The sequence below is a fragment of the Manis javanica genome, chromosome 3 (assembly GCF_040802235.1).
Source record: "Manis javanica isolate MJ-LG chromosome 3, MJ_LKY, whole genome shotgun sequence".
NCBI lineage: Eukaryota > Metazoa > Chordata > Mammalia > Pholidota > Manidae > Manis > Manis javanica.
Window position 1 is genome coordinate 183,027,368 of NC_133158.1, and position 12,913 is coordinate 183,040,280.

At 34.9% G+C, this 12,913-nt stretch overlaps 1 pseudogene; it reads left to right on the forward strand.

The window, feature by feature from the left end:
* Positions 1 to 4,938: 4,938 nt before the first annotated feature.
* On the forward strand, positions 4,939 to 5,377 carry LOC108408558 (calmodulin-like; annotated as a pseudogene).
* Positions 5,378 to 12,913: the final 7,536 nt, after the last annotated feature.

A 12,913-nucleotide genomic window follows, 5' to 3' on the forward strand; every position in this document is an offset into this window, starting at 1 on the left:
TATTATGAGCGCCTTACATAGTATAATTTGATGATAAATTTGAACTCAGTATTTTTTTATGACTTCTTAGATCAACATTATGAAATTAATTTACATAGTGTGAATTTCTCCTAAAGGGGTTTTCCTATGCATCTTATTTCAAGGAATAAAAATTGAATAAAAGTATTTCTTTTTTTTTGTTTGCTTATATATTATAGGCTTTATCCTGCATAATTTGCTATGTAGAATGCCAGTTCCTATTTTGGTGTCATTGAACTCAAATCTTAATATTAAGACTGTGCTTTTAGTAGTATCTTACTTTTTTTCCCACCAACATGATTTGTGGCAGATGAGTGATGACTGCTTTCCAAAAGAAGAAAAAAATGATTCTGTTTATCAAAAGCATTGAATAGATACGAGACAAGAACCAAAGAATTTGACTACAAAAAATAATAGCCAAAAAACAATAGCTACATTTTAAAGTGCAAAGAACCATGTTTAAAAGCTATTTTGATGTTTAGTATGGCTTACTTCTGAAAGAAACCTTAGACATAAGTTGACTCAGCTACTCCACAGAATATGTGTGTATATGTACACAAAAAGTTTTATATAATTTATACTTTTTGGATACTTAGAAACTTGCTAGTGGCCAATTTTCATTATTCCTTTTTAGAATGAGTATTTAATTTAGAAGATAAATAATTTATATAGTACATTCAACTGTTTCTGGTACTATTTGATACATTGCATACTCTTCATGATCTATTTTAAAAATAGTGTTCCTTTATACATTGTGGAATTAATGAGTAATGACAGCATAATGCTTGACTAATTATGGGTATATATTTTTCAATTTAATGTATTACTTAGTTTTGAAGTAAAATATTTTTCCTCCTATTTACACATTACCATAGTATATACTCTCTCTACTAAGTAAAACTGAGAAGATGTCTTTATAAAGGCTTTTAAAAAAGCCCAGTGACTTTAAATCAGGGTCATAATTCTACCAACGGTTAACTGTAGAATCTTATAAAAGCCACATAACCTTTCTGGGCCCTGGTTACTTTATCTAGACATGGTCTAAATGATTTCTGAATGCTTTTGAGCTTAATGTTGTAAAAGCCTCTGAAATTGTCAAGCTCTGTCAAGATTTTTAGGAAAAATTTATAACAACATAATTACAGTGTTATGTCAGTTGTGTTATAAATAGCTGTAATAATGAAGTATAAACATTTATCAGCAGATGTTTTTTAATGACTGATATGCTGACCATCCAACTTAGTGTTGTATTTCCCACTTAAGAGGATTTCATTTGTAAAATAAACTCTCTCATCTTCTTAAATCCATAGGTGGAATAGCTTGTTAAAAAGAGAAATCTGAAAGAAGTATGCTTATACATGGTATATTTAAAGATAAAATATACAACCCATGTATCAGATTTTTCCCTAGAAAATGAGTTGTTTTAAAAAGAACTATGTAAATATAAACCAAGACTGTGTAATTTAAATATTAAAAATAAACAGATTATTAATGACAAACTGGCTCTTAAGAGTTTCAGAAACCTTTCTTATGCATTTATTCATTTATCCTGACAATGTGTTAGTGATAGAAAAAGGGCAAATATTACTACTTCCATTTTTCAGGTGAGGAAAACGAGAGAGAGAGGTAAAGTGCATTTTCTAAGGACTTGCACATAATGTAGAGGTGTCAGCTCCCAGAGCCCTCCTTCTAATCTCCAAGGTGTCCATGGTCTCCGAGTGTGCACAGGAGGAAGGTTTAAGAACAGGAAATTCAGTCGCAGGTCTCTTAGGCTGGAGAATCCGTGCGCATGTCGGCAGTCGCGTCTGCAGCCGCTGGGACGGCACCTTCACTCGCCCATCTCCGGGGTGGAGTCGCACGGTTTAGAGTTCTCACAGCCTCCTCTTGCTTGGAAACCTGCAAAATCAGAAGTGAGAACCACCTTGTTGGAGGACTGCTTGTCCCCGTGTAAAACTTTTTACAGATTTACACTATACAAAAATATAAAGTAAAAAATACATGAAACAAACCTAGGAGTGTTGACTTTACTAATTTTATCCCTGTTTTACACAAGGACAAAAGTCCTTCCCCCTGCTCCTCCTCAGGAGGAAGGCGTACAGCCCAGGATCCTCCCCTGGCCCCCTACCCCTCCCTCTCTGCCCAGGAAGAAAGGCATTCTTTTGGGGAATCGTTAATTCAAGAATTTCCATTTCAGTCTTGAGGCCGACTGGGAATTTTTCTTCTTCTTCCTGACACTGAAGGCGGCAGGGTGGACCCTTTCCCAGAAAGTCAGGGGCATTCTCAGTCCTGTTCTGTCTTGCCCATTCCCCTCATGACACACCGCTACCTAAAACCATGACATCTCAAAAGGTGAATGTTAATTTTCTTTCGAAGATTAGAAAGTTAGTATCTTATGAGGAAAGCTTACTTACACTATTAAAGTGACTTAGGCTATCCTGACTTCGAATGAATAATTCTGGCTTTGTCCCAAGAAGCAGTTAACTGCAGAGCCTGCTTATATTACAAGGACCACCTTGTCAGCTGCTAGTGGCTTGGAACCATCTGGTATGGGAGGAGTCACCCCAATGTAGATGATATGGATTTCAGATTTTCTGCTGACTGGGGATAAGGTTGCATTCAGTCCATCTGAGGATGCATGTATGTATATAAGTATATGTGCACATGCACGGTTATATGCATTTATGTATATGTATGTATATATGTGTATATAGATCTATGTATATAGATATAATATTCAGTTTTCACTATTTTGTGTTGCCTTTCAATTTGGTAAATTTCTGTTGCTTTCATTTTAATAATTACCATGAAGACTTCACCAGTGTTTTCCAAAACTTCCAGTTCTCCTTTCTTTCTTGCCATATACCTCCTTGAATGTAGGTGTGACAAAGTGACTGCTTAGGGCAGCAAAATGTGAAAGAAAGTGATGTGTGTCACTTCTCGATAGAGGTGTTTAGAAGCTACTGAAGCATCTTCATTCACTTATCTTCTGCCATGATAAACCCTACAGTCTTGTACTGAGATGGTAACATTACACAATAGCAGACATCTGTCCCTAGCTGAAGTTCTTGTTGGACATAAACAGTACTTGAGAAATTAACCTTTGCAATTTTAAGGGTGAGATTTTGTAGTATTTGTGAACATAACCTAGGTTATCCTGACCATTATAGCAATTCTTACTGATATGTTTTAATTTGTTGAGTCCTGTAATTTACTTTCTTGTTCTTACATCTTGGATCTATTTTATTTTTTGTTAATATGGCTTCATGGAAGGTTTATGTGTTTGACTTTATACATACAAATTCTGCCACAAATCTCATGGTAAACTTCTTGTCTATTTACTTTCTTCTGGATGTTTTAACTACACAATGCATTTTGAATTTAATGGCACAAATTTTAGTATTGCTACAGAAATTTTTTAAACAAATTATTTGAAAATATTTGAATATACTATAGAATAGGAATACATTTGAATATACTATAGAAGAGCAATATATAGGCAAAACTCTGATGATGTATTGAATGCGTATACATAATGTGTAAGCAAGGAGCTTGTGAGATATAGGCAGAACCCATAAGATGAGTTAAGATAAGTAAGGCAGTAAGCAGAGCCTGTGTGAGGTGAACATAGATGTAAAAGAAAGATCAAAAGACACCTAACAGTAGTCCCCCTTATCCATGGGGATATAGTCTAAGACCCCCAGTGGATAAAGTTTAATTAAAAAATTAGGCACAGTAAGAGATTAACAAAAATAGTTTTAAAAATACAATAATTATATCAATATACTGTAATAAAAGTTATGTGAATGTGGTTTCTTTCAAAACAGCTTGTTGTTCTGTACTTACCCTTCTTCTGATGACGTGAGATGCTAAAATGCCTATGTGATGAGATGAAGTGGGGTGAATGATGTAGACCTTGGGATGTGATATTAGGTTACTGTTGACCTGATGTACATCTAAAGGAGGATCATCTACTTCTGGACCCTTGTTGACCTCAAGTAATTGAAAACGTGGAAAGCGAAACCACAGATAAGGGAGACTACTCTATCCCAAATACATGGGAGACACATGGCATTCTTAAAGCACTAAATATATACATAAGCCATTGAGTATCCATAAGGTTTTAATTTGGTCACTCACTGGTAATGCCCATTCTAGCCTCAGATATATTATACTCAAGAAACACAAACAAAATCCATAGCTTTTAATAGGCTGATCTCAATGAGCTTCTCCACTGAAGAACCCCTGAAGGGCCAGGCACACTTGCCTCCCATCTCTCTGTAGAGCAGGTATGTGTGCTGGTCTGAGTTCTTCTGTCTGGTGAGCCTATTCACTCAAATTTCATTCTGGTGCTTGTACGTATACTGTTAGTGGAAGAGTGCAGCTCAGAAGACAGAAATAGAGATAATATATAGTTGATCCTTTAACAACACAGGTTTGAATAGTGCAGGTCCACTTGGATGGAGTTAAAAAAAATAAATACTGTATTTCAGAAGATTTTCCGAAGATTAATGGCAACTTCAAAAACATTTTCTTTTCTCTAGCATACTTTATTGTAAGAATCCAATATGTAATACATGTAACATACAAAATATGTAATATTAAAATAATCAAAACTTATACACAGATTTTTGACTGCATGGGGATTTGGTGTCCCTGACTCCCATCTTGTTCAAAGGTCAACTGTTAACACTTTTGTCCTTTGCTTCTCACTCTCTTTTTGATTGGTTAACTAAGTCATGTTATTAGAGCACTTTAATCTGTTCTGTGAGTCTTTATTTTCTTTGGCTTTTGGGACCTTGCTTGCCCATGTATTTGGAGGGTACCGTTGTATTAGGATAACCTGCCTTGAATTAGCCCTAGTGGAATGAGCGAGCTGAGTGGTTGTGTGCTTGTGTCTCAGAGACCTGTAGTGCTTGCAGCATGGCTGACCAGCTGCCTGAAGAGCAGATTGAAGAATTCAAAGTTTTTTCACTTTTTTGATAAGGATGGCGGTGGAACTATATAACAACAAAGTAATTGGGAACTGCAATGCGGTCTCTTGGGCAGAATCCCACAGAAGCAGAATTACAGGGCATGACTAATGAAGTAGATGCTGATGGTAATGGCACAACTGATTTCTGACAATGCTGGCAAGAAAATGAAAGGTACAAACAGTGAGGAAGAAATCAGAGAAGCACTCAGTGTGTTTGATAAACATGGCAATGGCTGTCTTGGTGCAACAGAACTTTGCCATGTGGTGACAAACCTTGGAGAGAAGTTAACAGACCAAGGGGTTGATGACATGATCAGGGAAGCAGATATGGATGGTGATGATCAAGTAAACTATGAAGAGTTTTTATAAATGATGAGAGCAAAGTGAAGACATTGTACAGAATGTGTTACATTTCTTGTACAAAATTATTTTTCTTTTCTTTGTAACTTATGTGTAAAAGGTTTTCCCCTACTGTCAAAAAAAATGCATGTATAGTAATTAGGACTTTTCCCTTATCTTACTGTCATTGTCCTGAAACCTTATTTTAGAAAACTGATCAAGTAACATGTTCCATTGGTTTACTCTGGATATATCTAAGCCCTTTTGCACATCTAAACTTAGATGGAGTTGAGGGAATATCTGGGTTATGTCTTTTTTTTTTTTACTAATTTTTTTATTAAAGTATCATTGATATACACTCTTATGAAGGTTTCACAAGAAAAACAATGTGGTTATTGCCTTCACCCTTATTATCCAGTTCCCCACTAACCATACCTCATTTCAGTCACTGTCTATCAGTGTAGTAGGATGCCACAGAGTCCTCCCTATTTGTCTTCTGCATGACCCCACACACACCATGTGCACCAATCATGACAGCCCACAAACCCCTTTTCCCTCCCCTTTGGTACCTACCCCTTCTTTGGTAACCACTAGTCCCTTCTTGGAGTCTGTGAGTCTGCTGCTACTTTGTTCCTTCAGTTTTGCTTCATTGTTGTACTCCACAAATGAGGGAAATCATTTGGTATTTGTCTTTCTCTACCTGGGTTATGACTTTTTTAAAGTAGTTTTGTTTAGGAACCATCAGCATGTCGTTTATGAAGTGTAGAGTTGTAACTCTGCATAGGCTATGGACAATCAACATATGTACTTCGAAGTTGCACTACTGCAAAACAGATGTATTATCCAGGTACTTGTACACTACCTTTTTGTACTATTGGTCCTGTACCGGAAACATTTTCTTTTATTGTTACTTGCTTTTTAAACTTTGTTTAGCCACTGAAAGAGAATCTGCTTATGGGACAATTTGCCTTAAATCCATTCCAAGTTGTATATTTGTTTTTCAGTGACAAATTATAATTTACCCCCATCCCTCCCCAAAAAAGACAACTTATCTTATACCAGGTTTCTTCAAAACAGGAAATTAGGTAACAGGTAATTTCCTGTTATCTAATTCATAACAGGTACTTTTAAGGAAGGACTAATAGGTATTATAGCTGATATAGGTACTAGTTTGGCTGATATATTTGATCATTATTAATCCTACTACACAGACTCTGAAATGTATTTGTAGAAATGCATATTTGTTTTATTTTAATAAAAAGTTACCAAAAGAAGAATGTTCTGAATCACCCATACTCCTTTAAATAAGTTGATATACAAAATATTTTATGGCTTCTTTAACAAACTTTAAGGGCTTTTTATGAGTAATACATTATGTTATATAATATGGAAGTTACTGTAGCTCTGGGAAGAAGGGGGTCCCCACTTGGGGTAAACAAGGACGAGAGGTTGGAAGAAGGGTTTTTATTCTCATGGCTGAGTTCTCTCCCCTGCAGCACTCTGCTCCAAGCCCATTCGTTGCTTGTCTCTCTCCCAGTGCACTCTGCCACCTCTGGCTCAGCTCTGTTTCCCCTCTTGCTCGGTTCCACTCCCCTCTTGCTTGGTTCCATTCCCAGGTTCTCTCTCTGGCCACAGTGTGCTCTGCTTAGTCCTCCTGCCCCCTCCTCTGAGAGGAACACCATGGGCAGTCCCTGGTGACTGGTGGGCACCTGACCAATTATGTGCCAAGAGCAGAGGGGAGGAAGAATGGCTGCTGCTCTACCCCCCTTACTTGGACACAATCCTGTGATGAACTGGCAGGTCTGCCGCGGCAAACATCACAGTGATGTGCAAACAGGCCCTTATGTGCATGTCACTGTCAAGGCTAGGCAGAATTCTGGTTGAAACTTTGTTTACCCCACAGTGGGGAAGACACAGTCTCTGTTTTCAAAGAGGTGGTATCTAATAGAGTGAGAAATGTTCATGTGAGGCTAAGTACTACAAAAAATGTAAAGTGTAAAAACGGGCAGCAATTGTAAATTGATAAATTCTCTCCAAGTGGTGAGGTCAATTCAAAAGTTAATTTGCCTTATTTTTAAGTACAAGGAACAGAAGTAAACAATGATTCTGCTACTATTATAGAAGCACACTGAAAATTTATAATTCTACAGTAATGAAAAACATGAGTACAAACATCTTTAGGGCAGAGAGTATATGCTAACTCCAGAGAGCAAAATGATGTTGCTATTCTTAAATTATCCTTTAAATATAAACTTCATACAGTATATAAATTACTATTAAGTAAAATAAGATTTATAAACATTATTGCCAATTTCTATCAATTTCTTGAGTTCTGCCCCCTTAAATACTATAAAATCTACTGCAACATATATATATTTAAATTAATGCTTTCAGTAAACTTAGAAATACAACAACATTAATTCTCTTGGGTGCAACTAGAAATATGGGGATCTTGTACTGCTGAAATTTTAGCTTCTCTCTTCCTTGTTTAGCTTTTGTGTAACATATTTAGCTGCTATAATGATCTTGATTTCTTACAAATAAAAAAATAAATACTATTACATATACAAGACATGAATGAAATTACGTACTCATATGTGTATTTTTGCTCAAATTTCTGGAAAATACCATATTTCTTCTCATGCCTCTTTGACCAAGAAATGAATAAAACAAGCTGTGTCAGCAAGGTCGGGCTGTGCAAAGCGCTGACCAGGCGCAGGTCCATAGCTGAACCATGAATCCGGCAAAGTACTGTGTGCTCCTGCCCACTTCTGTGACTATAGGAATCTCAACTGCATATCCAGAAAAATACCATACATTGCTTACAGATGACTCACAAATTAAAACTTATCAGTCACTCCCAGTCTAATGTCATGTCTCAACCTTATGTGCACTTCAGAATTCATGTAAGAGAACTCCTTTTAATAAGTATACAAAGACTCATCCATAAACTGGAATAATAGTTTATTAACATTTATATAAACAGTATATAAACCAATGTTTACCAAGATTCATGGACACAAAATCCGAATAACTAGCATTTAGTCTGTGCCAGGTACTATTTGAAGCACTTCGTATATATTAAGTGATGTAATCATCATGATAACCCTATAAAATCAATACTCTTAATACTTTCATTTTGTAGATGAGGAACTTGAAGTACTCCTGAAGTAGAATCAGAATACTGCCCCAGCAATGGGTCAGGTCATCAATACAGGTCAGTCAGTGTACTTCTTATTTCTAATGCTTTATATGTGTGTGTGCGTGCATGCATCTGTGTGTGTATGTGTGTATACATGTGCACTTATTAACAATAATAATTTAATTTGCTATTTATTTAAGTAAATGCAGCATTTCATAATGATTAAGAAAGCTCAGAGGAGAGACTACTGGGTTATAAACACTACCAAGGACATCAGAAATTGCAAAACTTTTGTAAACTGCCTTCCATTTCTTCACCTCAGTTTTCTCATCTATAAAATAGGGAAAGTAATAATGCATTGTATAAAGTTGTGAGGATTAAATGAATTAATGCATGTAAAGTATTCAGAAAAATTGCACATAACAGACCTTAATGAATGTAAATAATCACTGCTACATGCTTTTATGGCTTTGATTACTACAATAAGATTTTTTATGAGCTATCTTGTTTGCAAAAATGTGTGGCCAAAGGACATGGTTTAAATATTTAATTTTCATTCTTATGCATTGATTTTTATGGTTTAAATAGAAGTTTGGCTGTTTTTCCATCCTTGATAAGCATCTTCTAAATTTGGTCTTTGTAGTTGAGCAAACAAGAAATAACATAATTACAAATGAAAAAATCCAGGTAGTGTTTTTGGCTTTGCAGCTAATTTACAATATAGGATATCAATAACAACAAATAACAACTATTAATATTCATATATGAACAAAATTAACTGAAGTTAACAGAAGAATTGATGTTTCTTGGTGCATATGGTTAGTAAATAATTATTAGTCAGCTAAGACAATAAAGAAAGCAGAAAAAAGTGGGCAGTTGCCGCAATGAGATATTCAAATGAGACACACTATATAAATACCTAGCCAGTAATAAATCATGGTTATAAACAAAATAATCACTTTTGGAAATGTTGCAATGCAACAGTTCCTAATAGATATTGCTTCATTTTAATAGTAAACATATCATTTATTTATCAAAAGTAGTATCATTTATTTATTAGGCACTAATATGATTAATAAATTATTCTATGTTAAAAACCTACATACCCTATTAAATTTTGGTATTCAAAGAAAAAAATAAGCAAAATGCAATATGAAGTTTTCATCCTTAAAAATTTCAAAATTAATGAGAGAGATAAACTAATAAGCAAATCATGGCCTTGGCAATATAATATGAGAAGATATCTATAAAATGACATGGCATAAAAATGAAGAGAGTCACATGAGGGAGATCTCAAAGACTAATTTTTTAACTTTTGGATTATCGTCTTGTTAGAAAGTACAGGTTAGTTTTTCTAAAGCGTAAGTTTGAAGTCAGGTTTTGAGTCTTAATTTTATACTTTATGGTTGTGAGAACTTGTGCAAACACCTTAAGCTTCATCTCAGCTATTGTGATGAGATAATACATAAAAAGTACTTAACTCAAACTCTATCCTTTTGGTTTTCAACATGTTTCTATTACGAAGGATGAGGAATAATTTGCAATGAAAGGGTTCTTGAGAGTGGGTGAGTACCTTTCAGGAATAGAGGTTACCCAAAGATGCAGAGATTATGCCTCTTAAGTAAAATGTAAGTGCATGTGGGTGAGTAGTAGAAGGAAAAACTGGAAAATTATAAAGAGTCTAGACTTTATTTAGAATATGATGATTCTTTTAATATACGTGATAGAATATTTGATTGCCCCAGGAAATACATAATGGCAAAGTCTGTATAAAGTCATTCATGTTTTGAATGAACTGGCACTTAATTAATCACAGTAGCAAATTAAAAAAAAATAGCAATGTATGTATATATGAAACTAAATTATTCCACAGGAAATTCTTGGATGCATAGGATATATATATACCTATGTGTGTATATATATATGTATATATGTATATATATATTTATAGATTTGCTATAACTCTAGTCAGAAACTATGCCAATGATGGGGAAGAATACCTGAGATTTTGCTCAGGGGAATGACATAATCAGGTTTGTATTTGAGGAAGGATACTCGGACCTTGGATGAAGGATATGTTATAAAAAGGACAGGGAGAGGATGAGGCTATAGGCATGAAATCAACCAGGGGCCATTTCAATGGTTTGGAGGAGGGTTATCTCTCAGTCTCTGTCTTGATAGGAAATAGAGTGTGCAATCTGCTAGTAGTTCTGAAAAGGCATTTTAATGAAGGAAATCCTCACCAATACGTGGGTAAAGTTAACATAACCAACAGGTTAGGACTAGTTAGAGGTTAGGAAGCCATTACTACCCTTTAGCCTTTTTACCCCTACTACTCTTAGGGTATCACGAGAGCCAGGTTGAGAGCTTGAATCACAGGAGAAGCTGTAATCATGGAGGGAACCATGAAGTAGTATCCACTAGAATTAGGCAGAGCAGAGGGGCGGTGGGAGAAATATGAACTCAACTCTCTCTCTTTCTGTTCTTCTGTACCTCCAAACCAGACCCCACCAGAAGCCAGAGGATGAAGAAAACCCCATAGAGATCAACTCTCTGGGGAACTGAGAAAAACAAAGAAGAATATAGAATAGATCTAGGAAGGCAAACAGCAAATAGCCAGCACAGATGAAAGACATCAAAGTGAGGGCAATGTCCATGGACATGCAGAAGGGGGAAATAACTAGAAGAGATTTTTATGAAGTAGGACCCATCCCACTTTTTATGAAGTAGAACTATGTCTCATCCCACAGGACTCTACTAATACACATGATAGATTATTTAATTGGAAAACACAATGACAGAGTGTCATGATGTCAATCATGTTTTAAAATAGAACTTAATTAGCCAAAATAAAATGATTTGTTTAAAAAATAGTTGTATGTATGTATATGACATACTGATTATTCCAATGGGATGAAAGTGAAAGGAAAAGATCTTTCAGTGGTATTTAAATTTCTTGCTTGAAAACCTAGATGAATGGTGGAATTTTTTTTACCAAGAAAAGGATTACAAAGACCGAGCAGGGAGGAAGAAGGGCTGGAGTTGGAGTTAAAAGGAAGTCAGTAAGGAATGAGGTCCATTTTTAATGGGTAAAATTACTATTCTATTAGACTCTGAATGGGTTAATCTAGTTTCCAAAGGCTTCAAAGTAAGCACTGCTCTAAAGTTGCAGTATTAACTTATTTGGAGAAAGGGACAGCGTACAGGTCCACAGTGGAGCATAACAACTTCACAGCTAGTTATTTACTGTGGAAAAAATCTTTCTGCAGTGAACATTACCCTCCTACTTGACCAGGACAACTGCAGAGAAAACTCTCCTGCTTAGGTTTATGGCTTCAGGGTCTCATATTCCCTGGCAACAATGTGATATGAGAAAACTAAACTCTGATTTTGTAACATTGACAGTTCAGTTAGGATCAGTGTGTTGAAAATGACATGTTGATTGACCCAAACAATTTTTTCGACTTCATTCATTTGAAGTTGTTTTTTCTGACATGACCTGGGCCTTAAAAGCAGTGGTTCCCTTTTTTAAAAATATATTATAAATCACTTTTTAATGAACATCTTTATTAAATATTTTTTGCCTTTATTTCTGATTACTTTTTTATGGTAGATTTTAAAAAATTCCAATAAAGGCTATGAAAACTCTTTACTTGATACTTTAAAAGTTGTATCTCAATTTTTAAATTTGAATTTTAGACTTGAATTTTCATACTTGTTTTGCCATTGGCATTTCTTTCCTTCTCATCTACTGAGGTCTTAGTGCTTTTTATTGATTTGTATGAACTCTATATATTGAATATGCCAACAATAGCTGTTGAAAATATTTAATCCAGTTTATTAAACTTAAAATTTTCATATGATATTTTGGATATGCAGGAAATTTTATGTTATCTAATAAAATGTATTACTTTTTAGTTTTGTTTTTATTGTTTATATCTTAGAAATCATTTTCTACTGAGATGCATGTGTATCTATATAATCTTCATAATTTAATTTTTTTCCTATTTTTATAGCACTTAACACAAATCTTCCAAAACTTATTTTGGTTCAGAAACCAAATAAAGAAAGTAATTTAACCTCTTTGTGCATCAGGTTTCTGTCCCATCAAATGAGAATAAATAATAGTACTCATCTTGGAAGATTATTGTGAGGTTTAATTAAGTTAACAAATGTTAAGTGTTTAGAGCAGGGCCTGACACATCGTAGCTACTAATTAATGTTAAGCAATTTATTCACAACCATTTACCCAAATTTCAAAATCTAGAAATCTGAATATTGAAAACATTTTTACAACTCATTCAGCATAAAATATGAGCTAAAGTGATGTGCAGCTTGTTTTATCACACTTGGTATGAACCTTCATATATTTCACTGCAGTCATTTTGCCGTGTTTGATTTCAGGGTGCTGACTCAGATCCCTAGGGGATATTATACAAGCT